Below are 16,597 nucleotides of genomic sequence, written 5' to 3'. Positions count from 1 at the left end.
ATGTCCTGTCCACGACTACTTTTTTTTTACGTGTGTTAGAATATCTTGTACTTTAGACAATCGATGACGATCCTAACGTTTTTTTTTTTTATTTCTTCATAATAAACCATTCTTTATCTATCCTTCATGGAATTTTTTGAGCTCAACAGTACAAAATAGTGAATCATTTAGTTACGAAGAAATAAAAATGGCGAATAGCTTTATCCATTTAAGAGTTAACTAAAACGGAACAATGAGGTAGAAAAACAGTGCGTTAGCTACCTTTATTGCAGCTTTTAACTATCGACTGTTCCCATGTGTGTAAATACCGTCTCTTCCTTTGCGTATATATACACCAAGAACTCGGAATACGAAACGTACAATAACCTTTTTCAAGACTGGTAATGCGAGAATAACATTTGTAATTTAAGATGGCGTTTCAACAATAACACTTAACTCTTAAGCATATGGTTCAAAATATGCCCGTGGCATGTGGGAATTGCAACCTAAAGGTTGAAAAGAAATCAGAACTGGAGACCCAGTAATTGGCCTGTAAGAAATACATATAACAATGGTCCATTTTTTATGAAAAATGAAAACCTTTGCAAAAACTATTTCGTTAACAATGCAAAAAGATGATTTTCTTTTTCTATTTTTTTTTTTTTTGTGTGAAATGTCAGATTACCGAAGAACAGTTAACTTTTCCATATAAAACCAAAGATAAATATACAATTTAGTATACGTCTCAGAAAACCTTCATCACATGTTTCTTTATAGTTTGCAGGGTTTTTATCTTGATGACCCATATTTGTTTTACAGTATAGGTATCCTATTGTGTTATATAATGATATGCTTATGATGGATTTTGTCTAAATACGAGTTCTACATCGCAACAAGTATTATTTATTAAATAAACTTTCCTTAAGACGTTTGTTTTCAGTATCTTTGTAGTCTCTGTCATGATAGGTCATTGTAACTGATAAACAATTGGAAACAGGTAACAAAGGTGGTAACCTGCGCTGTTGGAAAGGTTCGATCGGGTATCCTTAGCTAACGTGGAAGTCTTCTCTGGTTATTTTAGTTTGGTAGAAATTTTGCGGAAGAAAATGGCTGTCTATGTTCCATAATAAAGTTTTCTCCTTGCAAATAGAATATATTACCAAAAGAAATTTTCTCCAGCTCACATTTAGATTTAAAACGGGCGAGAAATGGTAGAAGTAAGAAAAAGGAGTGGCTGTAGTCAACACCATGACTACCCCTCATCTCACAAAGTGTGAGAAAGTAAGTGCGTCTACTGTAATCTTTCCATTTGCTTATAATGAGATCATTCAGAATGCCTCTTTTTTTTAATTCCCGTTTATTTAAGTTAAGATTCATGTCGAATAATCGTCGTCCTTGCGTGATAGCTTTTGAGATGCAATACCTTCTGCCTTTTCTTTTCAGCCAGTATCGTGTTACGGATTTAATTTTTTAAAATTTGTTTCTAGCGATCATCACTCTTTGATTGGTTTCTTCTTGGTTGACGAATTTTATTTAACCATATATGTATGGCAAATAATAATATTAAATTTCACAACATATAATACTAAGGTAAAATATTGTGGTTGATTTAAATACAGCCAGTTTCACTACTGTAAAATACTTCCTGTCAGTCGTATTATTGGTACATGAAGCAAAAGTACAGGACACAGACTTGCTGGAAAATGCTGGTAGCGTCTATACATACTGATCACCCAGTCGGGTTACCTCCATCGAGTTTTGCCCCTCCTAAAGTTACTTTTACTTAGGCTACAGAACAGTTTGACTAACTGACAAAATAGTAAGAGATGTCAGCTTGAATATACTGTACATCTTTAAGCTGAAATGATAAATTCTAGAATAAATTCCCGGACAAGGAGCAATTTCTGCAATTTCATCCGGAATCATCGCGGTGAATCAGTGATGGAGTCAAGACTTACTACTAAATTCTTTTTTACCCCATTACCTTGCGATATCTGCCTATAAAGTATGATGTGCTTTGCAAGATGTGATATCAGGAAAGGAGCTGATGTTAGTTTTTTCACTGTACATATATTTGTTGGAGTTGCAGGAAGTGACGTATGATTGTAAAGACCATGAATTTTGGATAATTCTAAATTGCAAAACCTCCAAGTCTAATGATCAAGTGTTCATTACGAATCCATATTACTACTAATAATCAAGCTTTCGGGAAATGAGTTTACTATGAAAATGAATGGAGATCTTGATTACACAATCCAGTAACAAGGCTTCCTTTCTGTATTAAAACGTCATTAAACTTTTTGTTAATAATAATTTGAAATATAATAATATACTAACAATATATGTACGTATTATATATTTAAATAAATATCTCGGTTCAGTATCGCATGAAATAACTTGAAAAATTATCAAAAAGTAATAAAGCGTCCAAAAGCCAGGATAGTCAGTCATAAATTTTTTTTCGTATATTCATCTTGTTTATTTTTTATTTATTTATTATTTTTTTTTTTTTTTTGCTATAGACGATCACATTTTTGCGGTGTAAGTAATAACTGTAACTTATTGAATTTTTAACCAATTATTGTTATGACAAAAGATATATGTTCGTTCATATGGCTCACAACTTTCTCATCAATGAACTGACAATTGAAGCCTCATCTGTAGTCTTCGAATTATCTGTTAACTGAAGATCACTTCCACATTTCACCTTGCTCGTATGTCTATTATAAACCGAACCGAGGCAACTCAAGAGGCTTAATGCGATGCATAACCTTGGTTGGTGGTTTAGAAGCAACCTTTATTGCCAACATTCTCATACGCGTTCTTTATTTTATTCATTGTTGATCACGTGACCTAACCCCCATAACCTGAAGCTACCCAGTACTACCCGCCCGAGGGGAGGATCGGCAGAGACTGCAGGGGATGGGCTCCAAGGCACGATTCCTTATAAAGAGGCTTGTATTTTACGGATACTTGTTGCCCATTATGTGCGTTTCGCGTGCTACGGTTACCACGAATCTATATCCTGGTGTGATGAAATAGTAACGGTAGTCATTTTTTTTTTTTTCGTCTGCTTTTGGAAGACGCATATTTTCATTGAGCCGAGATTGTGACACGATTGGGGTTTTCCAAACTTTCTCGTAGTTCTATCACTTCTGGTGCGGTTTTTTAATATTTAACTCGACTATTTTCGTAGTTTTGATTTGCCTTATTTCTCTTTTTTTTTTCTTTTTAATTATGGAACTTTTGCTGATCATAAATCGGCTCTTTTAAGCACTATTAATTATCTTTTTTCACTCATTTATAATTGCAATGTTTAGAAATGAATATCTATGTAGTTCTAGATTCTCACAAAAGATATTATTCACAAAATTCATAAAAACTAATTTACTATAATTTCAATAAAATTGGTAGATAAGTATCTTAAGGGCTGGTTTTTGTTTAGTTTCCAAAAGTATTTTTCTTCAGATTTATTTTCCATTTTGTTTCCTAATACTGATTTCTTGATGAAGGGAGATATTTTTTTCTGTGTTAATTTTCCTTCTGTTATTTTTCGTAACGTCTCAGTAGATTATATTCCTAGGATTTTTACTGGTATTTTAGTTTCTATTATTAATATTTTCCGATATCAAAGTCATCCAAAAAATCTCCTTTTTTCATTCATTTTGATTTTCATGCTTAATCTTTTCATACTATTTTATGGCTTCTTTTATTTTATGTATGGTAAAATAATACATTTCGTCTAATATTGTTGTTAGCACAGTTACAATTCTTACTCTTCTTAGGTACACATTTCATTCTTCTACTACATCTTTGTCTGATGTTTATCATTACTCCTCCACTGGTGTTGTTTTTTTATATACTCTTTCTTTCTTTCTTTCTTCCGTTCTTCCTTTCTTTACGCTGTGTAGACTCTGTTTCCCGTGTTCTCACAACAGCTAAAGTATTTAGCCTTAGCAAAGTTGAGAAAATTTGTTCCAAAGTCGAACAGAATCCTTCCACCTAAAAGATCGTAGGTAACTCCAATGCAGAGAGCATTTCAACGACTTAGTTCAATGTGAACGTGATTAAGCTATAAGGGATGGTGAAGTTAATTGACACTTATTTTGGCGTAATCTAATCTGCTGTCAGTAGTAAAAGTTCCACTTCTCCACTCTGTTACTCAACGAAAGACAACACTGAATAAATTTGCAAAAATATAGCGATACGTCAAATGGTTTTGCTGTTATGTCTTGACCATCGATCCATACTTTGGTATAATGTGAAAAGACATCGGGAATATGAGTTTGTTTTTATATGTTGTTATTAAAACAGTTACAGCATCTCTAAGGCTTGGCCTAAGATACTTGCCAATAAAAAAGAAAGATAAATATACTGTAGGTTTACTTGTTAATATCTCTTAATAAGGATTTCATCGTAAATTTGTCTTCTTTTTACCCTTCTTATCTTATAAATCAAGTGGACTATTTCAAATGAAAACACATTCATATCCAAAACACCCGACCCCTTCCTTACACAGGGACAATACTTAAATGAATTTGGAGTGGATTAAACTGACATTGACCATCTCAAAACGAAGATATTTCTTGAAAAAGGATAAAGAAAATTGTGTCCCAGCGCGTTTAGTTTGTATGATCATATCTCATGAAAGGCATGCAAGTGAAGTGAAGTTCTCAATTTCCTTCTCTCTGAACATTAAAAGTATCTCGACTATATTGATGTAACAATAAGAACAACAACAAATTATGGGCCATTGCAGGACAAGGGCCACAGACATGTCTTCATTTATGCCTGGGGTTGGACCAATTTTCATCACCACACTGGTCAGTGCCGATTGGTGATGATGGGAGACTTTAGTTTGATCGCTCACAGTAAACCAACCTAGCATGGTTGTCCCTGACTAGTACAGCTTTTTGATCTAGGCGATACACAAATCCTTTCACCACATTGAGGTATCCCCATGTAAACCTGCCAGTATTTGAAGTCTAGCTTTACATCGTATGTCAAAAGGGCAGCTACGGTATCTGAATTCATTGCTGACCACAGCAATAACAGTTCTTCGATGTCTTTGCTCTTCGCTTTTGCCTCTATTTCAGCAATCAGTCCTTTGCTTTTGTTCTAAATAAAGGTAAGAAATTTTGCCATCAGGATTCTCCACATGGCTTGGATGGTTAGCTTATGTGTTTGCATTGTTTTGGGGTATGACCTGTCTTTTCCCATGAGGACTTGTTCAACCGAACCTCCAGGAGACAAGATATTTAAACATGTTTCCCAATTGCTTTAAAAAAGTTCAGAGATATGATCAGGAAGTCCTGGTATTCTTCCTTTACCCACTTGATCTCCATTAATTTACAGTAAAGAGCTTCACAACTGTAGGGTGTGGTGTAGTTCAAGTTGTGTTGACGTGCGTTTGCATCTCTGAACCACTGTCTGGAGTAACAATTTGGGCCTGAACAATAAGTATGTAACCAAAACTTGTCATTTCACGATTATAGCTACAGTAGCTTTGATTGAAACGTGTCCAGCTTGTCTTGTCCACATCTTGTCGTTTCAGAAAAAGACATTTCCTTGGTAAAGGCTAGAGGTACTGGTAGATTGTCCTCATTTGATTGTTGATAGCATTTTTTTTGCTGAAGCCGTATGTTGCTCTAGGTTTAATCTTCTTGTCACTACTAGAGCAGGTAAAACTTGATCCATGACTTCAGGACCTTCAAACTTGTTTTTGAAGAAGGCCGAAGGTCCTTCAATGGGACTTCTTTGCCATTCAGCAGTCTGTGTGGCATGGAAGCTCCTTCTACCATTAAAACTGTTGTTGTTGATATTAATGTTATCACACATGAAGTGCCTATACTTAGATTTTTTACCACTTCTAAAATATACACTCTTTTCGCTAATCTAATACTTTACATTGTTTCTATATAACAAAATCACCTAAGAATACTCTGATCTGTCCTTTCACCTATGCTAACATTTTCATGTATTTACATTAAACATCTTCACTTCCCCTTTATAAAGGAGAGTTGGTTTAACATCCGACTTTGGCTTCCACAGACAGCCAAAGTCTTACCAATACTTTGTACACGTCTTGCTACCATTCTTGCTTCTCCCACTTTGTAACTGATCTCATTTCTTATCTCACTATCATCAATCATAATTACTCCAAGAGACTTAGATATATTATCCATTTCCAATCTTTCACCATCCATACTACTGTAGCATCCAATTCTCCATCTTCTCCATTTTCATATGCTCTCTTTACCTCACTTTTATTCATATTTAGTCTTCCCTTTCTCATTTTGCAAGCACTTTCAAACTCTTTTACCAGTTTCTGTAGCTTCTCTTCACTGTTCCCAATCAGTGCATTGTCATCTGCAAAATTCATCGGAGCATCCATTCTACATCCCATTCACAACTTCTTCCCCACAACCAGTCATCTTTCTCTTACCACTCACATTACCCCATCCATAAAGATATTGAACAGCCAGAGATAAAACACACCTTTTCTTCAGACAGATCTTCATACCACCCAGTAACTCTCTTGCCTACATGTAGTATTATACATTTTGATTTAATCACAGAAATATTTCATTTTTACTATAAATTTCTAACACTTTTCTCACTGTTTCTCAATTGATGTTGTTTAACTCGTTTTCTAGGTCCATGCATGCCATATTCATCTTATTTTGATGTCAACAATATCACACTCTTGTTTCACAACAAATTCCTGATCCATACACCATCTTTCATGTCTAAACATTTACCATCCCTCCACTGTCAGTCATTCAGTCCCCTGCTTTACCTATTCAGTAATACAATTTTACCATAATCTTATCCTTATTACCTAATTACAACAAAACAATCCCCTCACATCTCTCTTGTAATTCCTTTAACTCCTATTCTTTCTTTAACATCCTAGTGACCTTTCTTAGATCCTTAACTGCTACTTTCACGAGCTTTTATGCCATATAATAAACATTTAAGGTTTGTATCACTCCACCCTGATCTCGTCTAGTCAAATCTTCAAAATCCAGAATTGCATTTGTATCTGATAACACCTCTCATCTTGCATCTTTTTTTTCTCAAAACCATTTGTTCATAAACCTTTCTGTTTACATTCACTTACTGTAATAAAAGGATTTAGATGGTTTTAAGTTATTATTAACCTCTTCCATCTGCGTTTGTTATTGGTCCCCTTTTCATTTGCCTTTTATTGTTAATCAGCTATCTATCGTAATGTATTTTTACATTGTTCTTCTCTATCATTCAATTGCATCTCAAATATTTTGTCTTTCACAAAATATATCAGCCCGTCATCCTAACATTTACTATTTTCATTACACCTTTCTACCCTCTATAACACACAATCAGTCTCTGCTGTCTCCTTGACTTTCTTGAATTTATGAAGACTCAAACCAGACCTTCTTCATCCATTTTAACTCTAGACCATAGAGTTTAACCAGTATTATTAATCATTGCTCTTTCCTTCTTATTCATATTACTGGTGTTAATTAAATTTCTGAACGAAATTTCATACTTTCCCCTCGTCATTTTATGGTTCTGTTTATGTGTTTTTACTCTTTTCCTGTAAATGTAAGGTGGGTTAATAAGCGATTAACTATTAACTTGACGTTTTCATGTCCTGATTGTTTTTTTTTTCTCTATTTGTAAATGTGAGGTGCTTTAATGAGTTACTAGCTACTAATTTGTCATTTCATGGTTCTGTTTATGTGTTTTTACTCTTTGCTTGTCAATTTAAGGTGCTTTAGTTAGTTAGTAACCAATAACTAGTCATTTTGATGTCCTGATTATGTATTTGCCAATGTTTACTTGTAAATGTAAGGTACTTTTGTAAGTTAGTATCTATTAATTCGACATTTTCATGTCTCAGTTTATGATACTCTTTACTTCTAAAAGTAAGGTGGTTTAGTAAGTGAGTAATTGTAAGTTGAAATTTTAATTTTCCTTTATGTTCGTAAGTGTTACCTGGTCAATTTAAACAGTAATTGTAATGTAAATCTATATTTATTTTTAGCACTTCTAATGTATGATAACACTAGAATCAAATTTTGTTTTATTAAAATTTTCTCTAATGATCTAAAACTATTGTATATGAAATATGTTTTTGTACAAAATTTAGAAAAAAGAGAGTGGTAAGTGAAGGTCATCAATGAATGAAGGAAAATATTTATCAAATTCCGATACCACCAACGGACACTAAATCCCGCATGGGCTATGTGTCTGGTGCAACTCTTCAACATCGGATTACACTCTTTGAAGGATATTACATGAGTAGAAATGTCTTAGAAAACACTTAAAAAAAAATTACTTAGAAGTTTTTTTTTTTTTTTTTTTCGTTTTTCCGTTATTTCTCGAAAAATGGCCGCCATCTCGGAATTTCAAATGTCCAGTTGGCCAGATTTGATTAGTATCGTTGAAAAACAAGTGTCAAATTTTATTCATGTTGTATCATTTACACCATACCTCTAAAAATCTATTGTTATCTGCTCCGTTATAGACAAAAATATTGAGTTTCTTTAAAATATTTAGAAGTTATGCATTAAAATTTACCGAAATCAAGATAATAATCAAAATAGCAAACAAATTTCACGAACATAACTTATTCTGTTATATCTGAGTATTTTGATCATACATATAGAAGCCATTTAAACCTTACATCTATTTCTATTTGTAATGACAAGACACCCATTAAAACAAAACAGGTAAGCAGACATAGATAACGTATCTATTGATAAGCAGTAATGACACAGATTAATGAATTATTAGAAAATTGCTACGAACGCTAACTGACAAAATGAAGGCTTCCAAAAATAAACTTGGAGTTAATGTTGATACCTACTTGGCACCGTTTTCTTAAAAAAAAAAAAAAAAAAGGCATAGACCTCCTAGAGCTAGGCTTAATCAAACATTGACAGCCTTAATTCTAATTTGATTTAATAATAGACTTTTAATGAATTGTCCTTCATTTGATACGCAAAAATTTGACAATTTTTCACTAACTTTTTTCTCTACTTATCTATTTATTTCTGGGTTTTGATAATGAATTCAACCTTTTTTTTTACATACTTTTCCTACCTATATCTGTGGTGGTTGGCGGGGGTGGGGGTAGGGGGGATCTTCTAGCCTGAAGGTCTCGTCCTCCCCTTCGTTGTGGTTCATTAGAAAAAACCGCAAACTAGTCTTAAGAGTACTGATTTGCGTTGGGAGAAAAACCACTTTTAACCTGAAATTTAACATAAAATGTAAGTGAGCCATACTGCTGCTACCCTCGGTCAGGCTAATTCAAAAGAATAGGTTTCGAAACGGAGAGGGACATGAATTTGGGTCTTGGTGCATATGAATATACAGGTAATTATTTCAATTAAATTATTAAAATTTTCGGATTTTTCGCTGCTGTATGAACTTAACATTCATGTGAGGATATCTTATTTTTAAGGTTAAATGAATCCTTCGATATTTCTAGTATAACATGGCTCAAAAGGAATCTCTCTCTCTCTCTCTCTCTCTCTCTCTCTCTCTCTCTCTCTCTCTCTCTCTCTCTCTCTCTCTCTCTCTCTTAACCTTGAAGCAGAAATGGGAACAGCCTGGCATTGTTTACCTCTTAACATTAAAACGGACCCACTTTCTTTTTATTTTTACGAAAAGGGCAATGATTCACGCTAAGGTCACCTCGCCTCCGCTGGCTGGTAATTAGAGTTCCTAGAACTGCTCACAGAATTAATAGGCCAAACAACTGATTTGCTAAAAGATTGTAATAATAAAACATTCGGCATTGTTTAAGTTTCCTCGAGACTATCATGCCCCGCTATGTCTGCTTAAAATCTAAAAGAAAAATGGAAGGAGATGGATGTAGCAGGTAAGCAAAAATGTTATCTAGTAGTCAGACCAGTTTGTGTTGTGGCTACGAGGGTACCGGCTAGACATTACTGGGCACGGGTGGGAGTTTGTTTCTCCGAGACGTTTGGTGCTTTATTTTATAAGTAAAAGATAGACGATGTATGAAAGTTTGTGATTAATGTGAGGTGTAGTACGCTCCAGGCCGCTTTGAAAGGGTCCAATTCCACCACTTAGCCTTAAAAAAAAAAAAAAAAAAAAAAAAAAAAAAAAAAAAAAAAAAAAAAAAAAAAAAAAAAAAACGGCAAATATTGATAATGTTATGAGACCTCTACCTGTAAACAACCTCAACCTGCTTTCTCGTAGACCGCCCTTCTGAAATTTGATAACTAACGACGCTTATGCAAATTATATTTAGAAAAAAAACAGCAATAAGAGATTCCTGACCTCCGCCAAAGGTTAATGAAGCCGTCAACTACGCCATTATCAATTATAATAACATATCTATGGAAATGTTTTTGATATCTGTGACTTCCAAAATTCACAGGGCAAAGGTATAATGAAGAATGATATAACACAGATAGATAAAGTAAGGCAACAGTAATAACGCTGAGCTCTTTGATATTAATGAAATCCCTTTTCCATATACATATATCGGTAAAACTATTCTTTTCATGAAAACTACTAATCAACCTCCGCCACCTACCTTCAGCACCACACAATGTAATCATCTTTTTTTGCATCTTTATCCATTTCACCTTATGCTTTTTCTATTGCCATGTATGCCTCATGAAGCATTTTCCATTTACTACAAAACTTCTCACATATCTGTATAAAAACCTACTATTCCTTATCTGAACCCACACTGTTCTCTCCAACTAATCCGTTGGTTATCCATGTTACTTTAGTCCTCAAAATCCTTTAATACATTCTTCTAGATATATCAAATAATGTTCTGTTCATATAATAATCCTTTCTACATATTTACTTTTGTATGTAGAGTCACATATAGATAAAATTAGAATTGATTTATCTCAATAAAAGAATATTCGACTATCCTTAAAATAAAAGTCTTGGCTAATTTTGTTTAATTAAATAATATGCCAACAATTTGTTTCGAGGAATTGTTAGTAAAAAGAAGAAATGAAATTTACGATGAAAGAAGAGAAGCGAATAAAGAAATGGATGGTAAGAAGAAGAATGTCTGTGATCGATTATTACAGGAAGACATTTTATTCATTCAGCTACTTTTTTATTACCTTAATTATGTACAGTATGAATATACAGTATATAAAGATATACGTATGGAAATTTTTTTCTGGAAGTGGAAAAAAGTGGTATATATATATATATATATATATATATATATATATATATATATATATATATATACTGTATATACTGTATATGTATATATATATATATATATATATATATATATATATATATATATATATACTGTTTATATATGTGTATATATATATACATGTATGTATATATACATATATATATATATATATATATATATATATATACATACATGTATATATATATATATATATATATATATATATATATATATATATATATATGTGTGTGTGTGTGTGTGTACAGTATGTATATATACATAGAGAGAGAGAGAGAGAGAGAGAGAGAGAGAGAGAGAGAGAGAGAGAGAGAGAGAGAAGAGAGAGAGAGAGAGAGAGAGAGAATAGTTTTTAATCTTGCTTTTAATGCTTTTAATGAGGGGTGGGGTTGGCCCAGATAACGTTAACGCGTGCGCTCCAGGTTACAACTAAAAACAATGGTCTTTAATCCAAGTACAAAATTCAGTGTTCAAGTCTGCAGAGGCACGATGGGATTTCCCTGATTATACCATGGGTGCTGAGCAAGGTTGTTTGATATATTCATATAATTTGAACCATATGTCCTAGCGCTGAGACTGGGGAGGCCATTCAGAATCGCGGGAAACCAAGGGACAACACCAGTGTTGTAATGTGAAGAAAAAGTTGAAAGAGACTGGAAAGCAAGATGTAAGAAAGGAAGCGGGAACGGAGGTAAAATAGAAGGAATTGTTCACTAGATGAGGACATCTCTATATCATTCAGACAACCTAGTTTCGTTTTCCTAGATCAGTGGTGCTGCTGTCACCAACCTAGACTGGAACTTTGAGGTAAAAAGTGGACACAGAATGAGAAAAACCTGAACATATTAGGCTCCATTACCATGCACCTGAAATACATTAATTGGCCAATGCTGCTTGGCTGGAAACTATTGGCAAGGGCCCAATATCAATATAATATGATTTCTAGTAAATATATACTTTACTTTTTAGCTAAATATATGAGCCGTTTATTTTTCCTACCCGTTGTCTTGTGGGTTATCCATTTCTGATCAGGAATATTGGGACAAACCACCGGATGAGTTTTCTACCCCGCCCCATGTAATAACTATTGGGGATCTCAGTGGAAAACCGGAGTTTTGGGTGGGGAAAACCAAAAAACGAGGAATTTGCAGCAATGTTATTGGTTAGAAATGTGTATTTGAAAAATATATGGTTCGAGGAAGTGGCGTGAAATTAAAGTATCATAATTACTGTGATTCACATCATGTCCCTTAAATGGTTTTCGCTCCGCCGTGGCTGGCTTCGCTCGCAAATAAACATCTCATCATCAATCCTTTCTTCTGGCAAGCAATATATGTATATGGTGCACATCCCATCGGCGTGGGTTACTACTCAAGTATCATAATTGCCTTTAATTTATATCATGTATCTAGGAGTCATGTCACTTTAAAACTACCCTTGATAACCGAGCAGCAAAGCAATGGAAATAATTTGGCTTATCTAACTAATATTTTTGACGACAAATATGAAATATCCGATTCTTTATTTGTGGAAATAGATATTCCCTGTTTTTCATACTGCAAAAGAAATGTTTCTCAAAAGAACGCGCGTTCGATTTGGCTAAACCGTCGTTCTTACTTTCGTTGTGTTTGATAGCTTTTGAAGTTTGCGGATAAATGAATGGGTTTAGTAGTTTTTCATTGTTATCCAGATAAGAAAGTTTTAACATGAAAGGAATTTTGGGAATCTATTATTTACAATGGATATAAAAGAACATTTCTCTCATTAAGTTTTGATATATCAAAATAATAGAGATAAGGATAATACTAAAAATGAATAGTTATTGTAACATTCATCATTATTGGTTTACTGTTTGATAATTTTGAATCTCCAAATATCTCTGTCCTTTCAGTGAGAGTGGTTAATAATGATAATAAGACTAGAGATCAACTTGTCTCCCGAACGAGATCATCCTCATTAAAATTACTCAGGTACATTTTTGGAATCACTTCAATCAGCCATCATTTGGTTCAGCAGCTGGACCTTTTTATTTGTTAGTCATAGTTTATAGTTTTCTTGAATACTCGTTATTCAATGTTATAACTGGTTTTGAACAGACGTCTTTAATTCTCTCTTATACATCTTCAAATTTTCCTATCTTTTGAGTTCTGGCATCTTGCGTTTAAACGGTAGTTTTGCAATTCGATGTTATGATCTGAAAATCAAAATTTACTACTGGAAACGTTTCATTTTGATAGTCTTTCTTCTTCCATAAACATATTTGTTTTTCGCTTTCCCTTTGAAACCTTTCAGTTTGTAGCTACACTCACGATTCTGTATCCTTTCCTCTACCTAAAAATGCATTATTAATTTTCATATATAATATAGCATGCAGCGAAGATTATTTATGAAACAAATAAACATGTTCCTATTCACCTGGAGTCATTACGTTAATTGCGCAGTGAAAATTATTCCACAAATGGCGGGTACAGATATAACTGACCGCTTAATAACTCAAAGGGTTAATCACAGTCGTGCTGCCAAGAACGATGCTAAGTTGTGATGGGAAGACATTGATAAGATCTAATGGATTAAAATTGCCTGGTATGTAACAATAGACAATATCGATTATAGATGAAGTCAGATTACAAAGATAAATTTTTCGATAGGCAACGAAAAGTGATAATCATACCGAAAATAGCATTTGCATAAAGTTTATTTACTGAAAATTATATTAAGATGAAAAGTAATTATCTTTTTTCTTACTTCGTGTGCACTACGGTGGATTTTCCCACTACATGCAATGTAGGATATGACATACTGTCACATTACTAAAAAAATAATCATATCCAAATATTTGGTAATGTAATCACTACATAATATTTCGATGCTGCTGAAATAAATTAAGGTAACAGAATCATATTAGATTGCAATAAATTGATATATAACTGAATAAAAGGAAATAATATTGCTTTCTTTTAAAGAAAAATATTATGTAAATACTTAAAACTGAACATTTAATTCATCTTATTATTCATATCTTGTTTTTTTGCTACTTTCCATTTGGTGCTTGTAATTCTTTTTTCCTTTTTGTAGTTTTACAAAATCTCTCTCTCTCTCTCTCTCTCTCTCTCTCTCTCTCTCTCCGTGTTTACCTATGAAGATGGGTTCCCGAACCGAGATTATTTTGTATCCCTAGATCCTAATTATAAAGATTTTAGTGATCCTAGTGGAAAATAAATATTGTTTTATCAAACGTTGCAAAGTTAAATTTATGGAAGAGGAAATCAATGTACATTAATGAAACTTCATAAATGCCTCATGTCTTTAGATTTATTTCCCTGCGCTCATTAGACCTAGGATGAATTTCCCTTTTCCTCTTGCCACGAAATATTAATAATGTTTTCCCTTGTACTTCTCACATGTCCGCTTCTCACCTCGCAGATTTAACCTCATCATCGTTTACAGGCTTCAGCTTTTCCTACTTTCTACACAACTACCTCACATTTTAAAATGACACGGTCTACTTTTAATTCGTTCGACTATTTTAGAGGGCTCCGAGCTTACTTTGTTACTTTTCACTGCTTTGCTTCTCACCTTCACGAGTCTTACCTCAATTTTCAACCTTCCACCCTTCTGATCGTCCCTATTCCCTTCAAACATATTCCTGCAGTACCTTCACTGCTAGACTTTTCACCTTCCAAATCTTTTCGCTCTAATCTTACTAGCACATGTTATCACATCCTTAGTTATCATCTCTAAACTTCTCTGTTTACTTTCCTGTTTTTCAAAACTCTGCTAATCTCATCGCTCTACTTCCCATCGCTGTAAATATTATTCTATTCCTCTAAGATCTAAGCGTCTCACCCTTCTCTTTTTCCAACTTTCTACCTCACCACTGTAACCTCCTTTTGAACTTGCATTTTAACTTTGCCTTATCAACTCCTCTTAGATGTCTATTCTCCTTCTACGTCGTCGAAATAAGTCTCGGCCATTAATTACCTCCCGTGATTATCGTTTAAGAGATTACAGGTTTGGGAACTTCGTTAAGATCTTACTTCTTACTCGTACACAATAATGAAAAGAAAATAGAAATGTACCTGCATTAATATCCTTCATCATTCTTGCTCACTTTCATCGCGTTCAATGCTACTATTACTTTATAATGATTTTGTTTTATTTATTTGTATGATTACGTTGTTATTATGTTCTCAACAAGTACTAGAAATTTTTTTAATTGGGATGAATATATTTCACTGGATTGTTCGCTCAACCTTTTTCTTGGTAATGTTTTAGTTAATTCAATATAAATCAAACTACTAATAGATATATTTCACCAAATTTCTTAATATCCAGTGTTATAATTAGTATTCTAAACGGACAAGCTCGTGCTCGAGGTTAATTTAGTGTTCTTCCCATCAACAGATTTATAAATGATATCCTCCCTAAGATGGCAGCAATATCTCTTTTGAATGACAATGTAATCATTCAACGACCCGACTTCACGATCATTGGTATGCAGGACCTATATATTTCCCTTATCCAAAATAAAAGTGGTTTTACACTCTAGTGAATAATGAATAATTCATCTGATAAGGTAAGCGATAGCAAAATCTTGTATGAATTCATAACAGCAACCTGTCTTTTAAATATCAACTGAATAATGATTTCATATTAATCTCGTCTAATCTAAGAGGAGGGAATTTTTGAGCAAGTTGATTTTGTCACAATAAACGAATAAGCAATAAAATTTCATATGTGCATATATGGCAAAGTTATTATCACTAAGTTAGCGATTCAATTAAGATAAAGGGGGTTTTGAATCTCAAGAATTATAAACCATTAATGTGATCAAGATATACTTAGATTGATTTTTCAATACGTTGTTAGATATTTACCATTATGCCGAGTTAAGGTTTCTTTAATTTTACGTAGTTATGCTTCATTGGGATTACTGATTCCAATGTAGACGAGATTACCTTTCAATGATTGCAAAAATTAATTACCAATTAAAAGCGACAACAAAACGACATTCGATACGGACCGCATCGGCTGTAGACTCTTGGGTGTGACTACTTCTCTTGACCAGCATTTGGGTCATCCGAGGAGACCCCCGTTAGACGGACATTCGTGTTGACCCCAATGCAACGAAAGTAAATCTGTTCACTTTAAGTTCGACTTTTACTTAGAATTTCTTGAAGAATGAAGGATAACCAACGGCCACAATTGCCCAACTCCCTTCCTTTAACAACTAACTTCTAGTCATCACAAAAGTAATTTTTTTTTTTCGGAAAAAGGAGGAAATTGCTTAATGGATTACACGACAGGATTTTTTTTAGCAATGGTAAAACGTATTTATCTCTTATGATTTTTTATATCTAATGTTATTTTTTGTTTATGTTTATCGTGTACAGGAATCGG

Source organism: Palaemon carinicauda, chromosome 6 (assembly GCF_036898095.1).
Source record: "Palaemon carinicauda isolate YSFRI2023 chromosome 6, ASM3689809v2, whole genome shotgun sequence".
Lineage (NCBI taxonomy): Eukaryota > Metazoa > Arthropoda > Malacostraca > Decapoda > Palaemonidae > Palaemon > Palaemon carinicauda.
Note: the sequence above shows the minus strand (reverse complement) of the source record.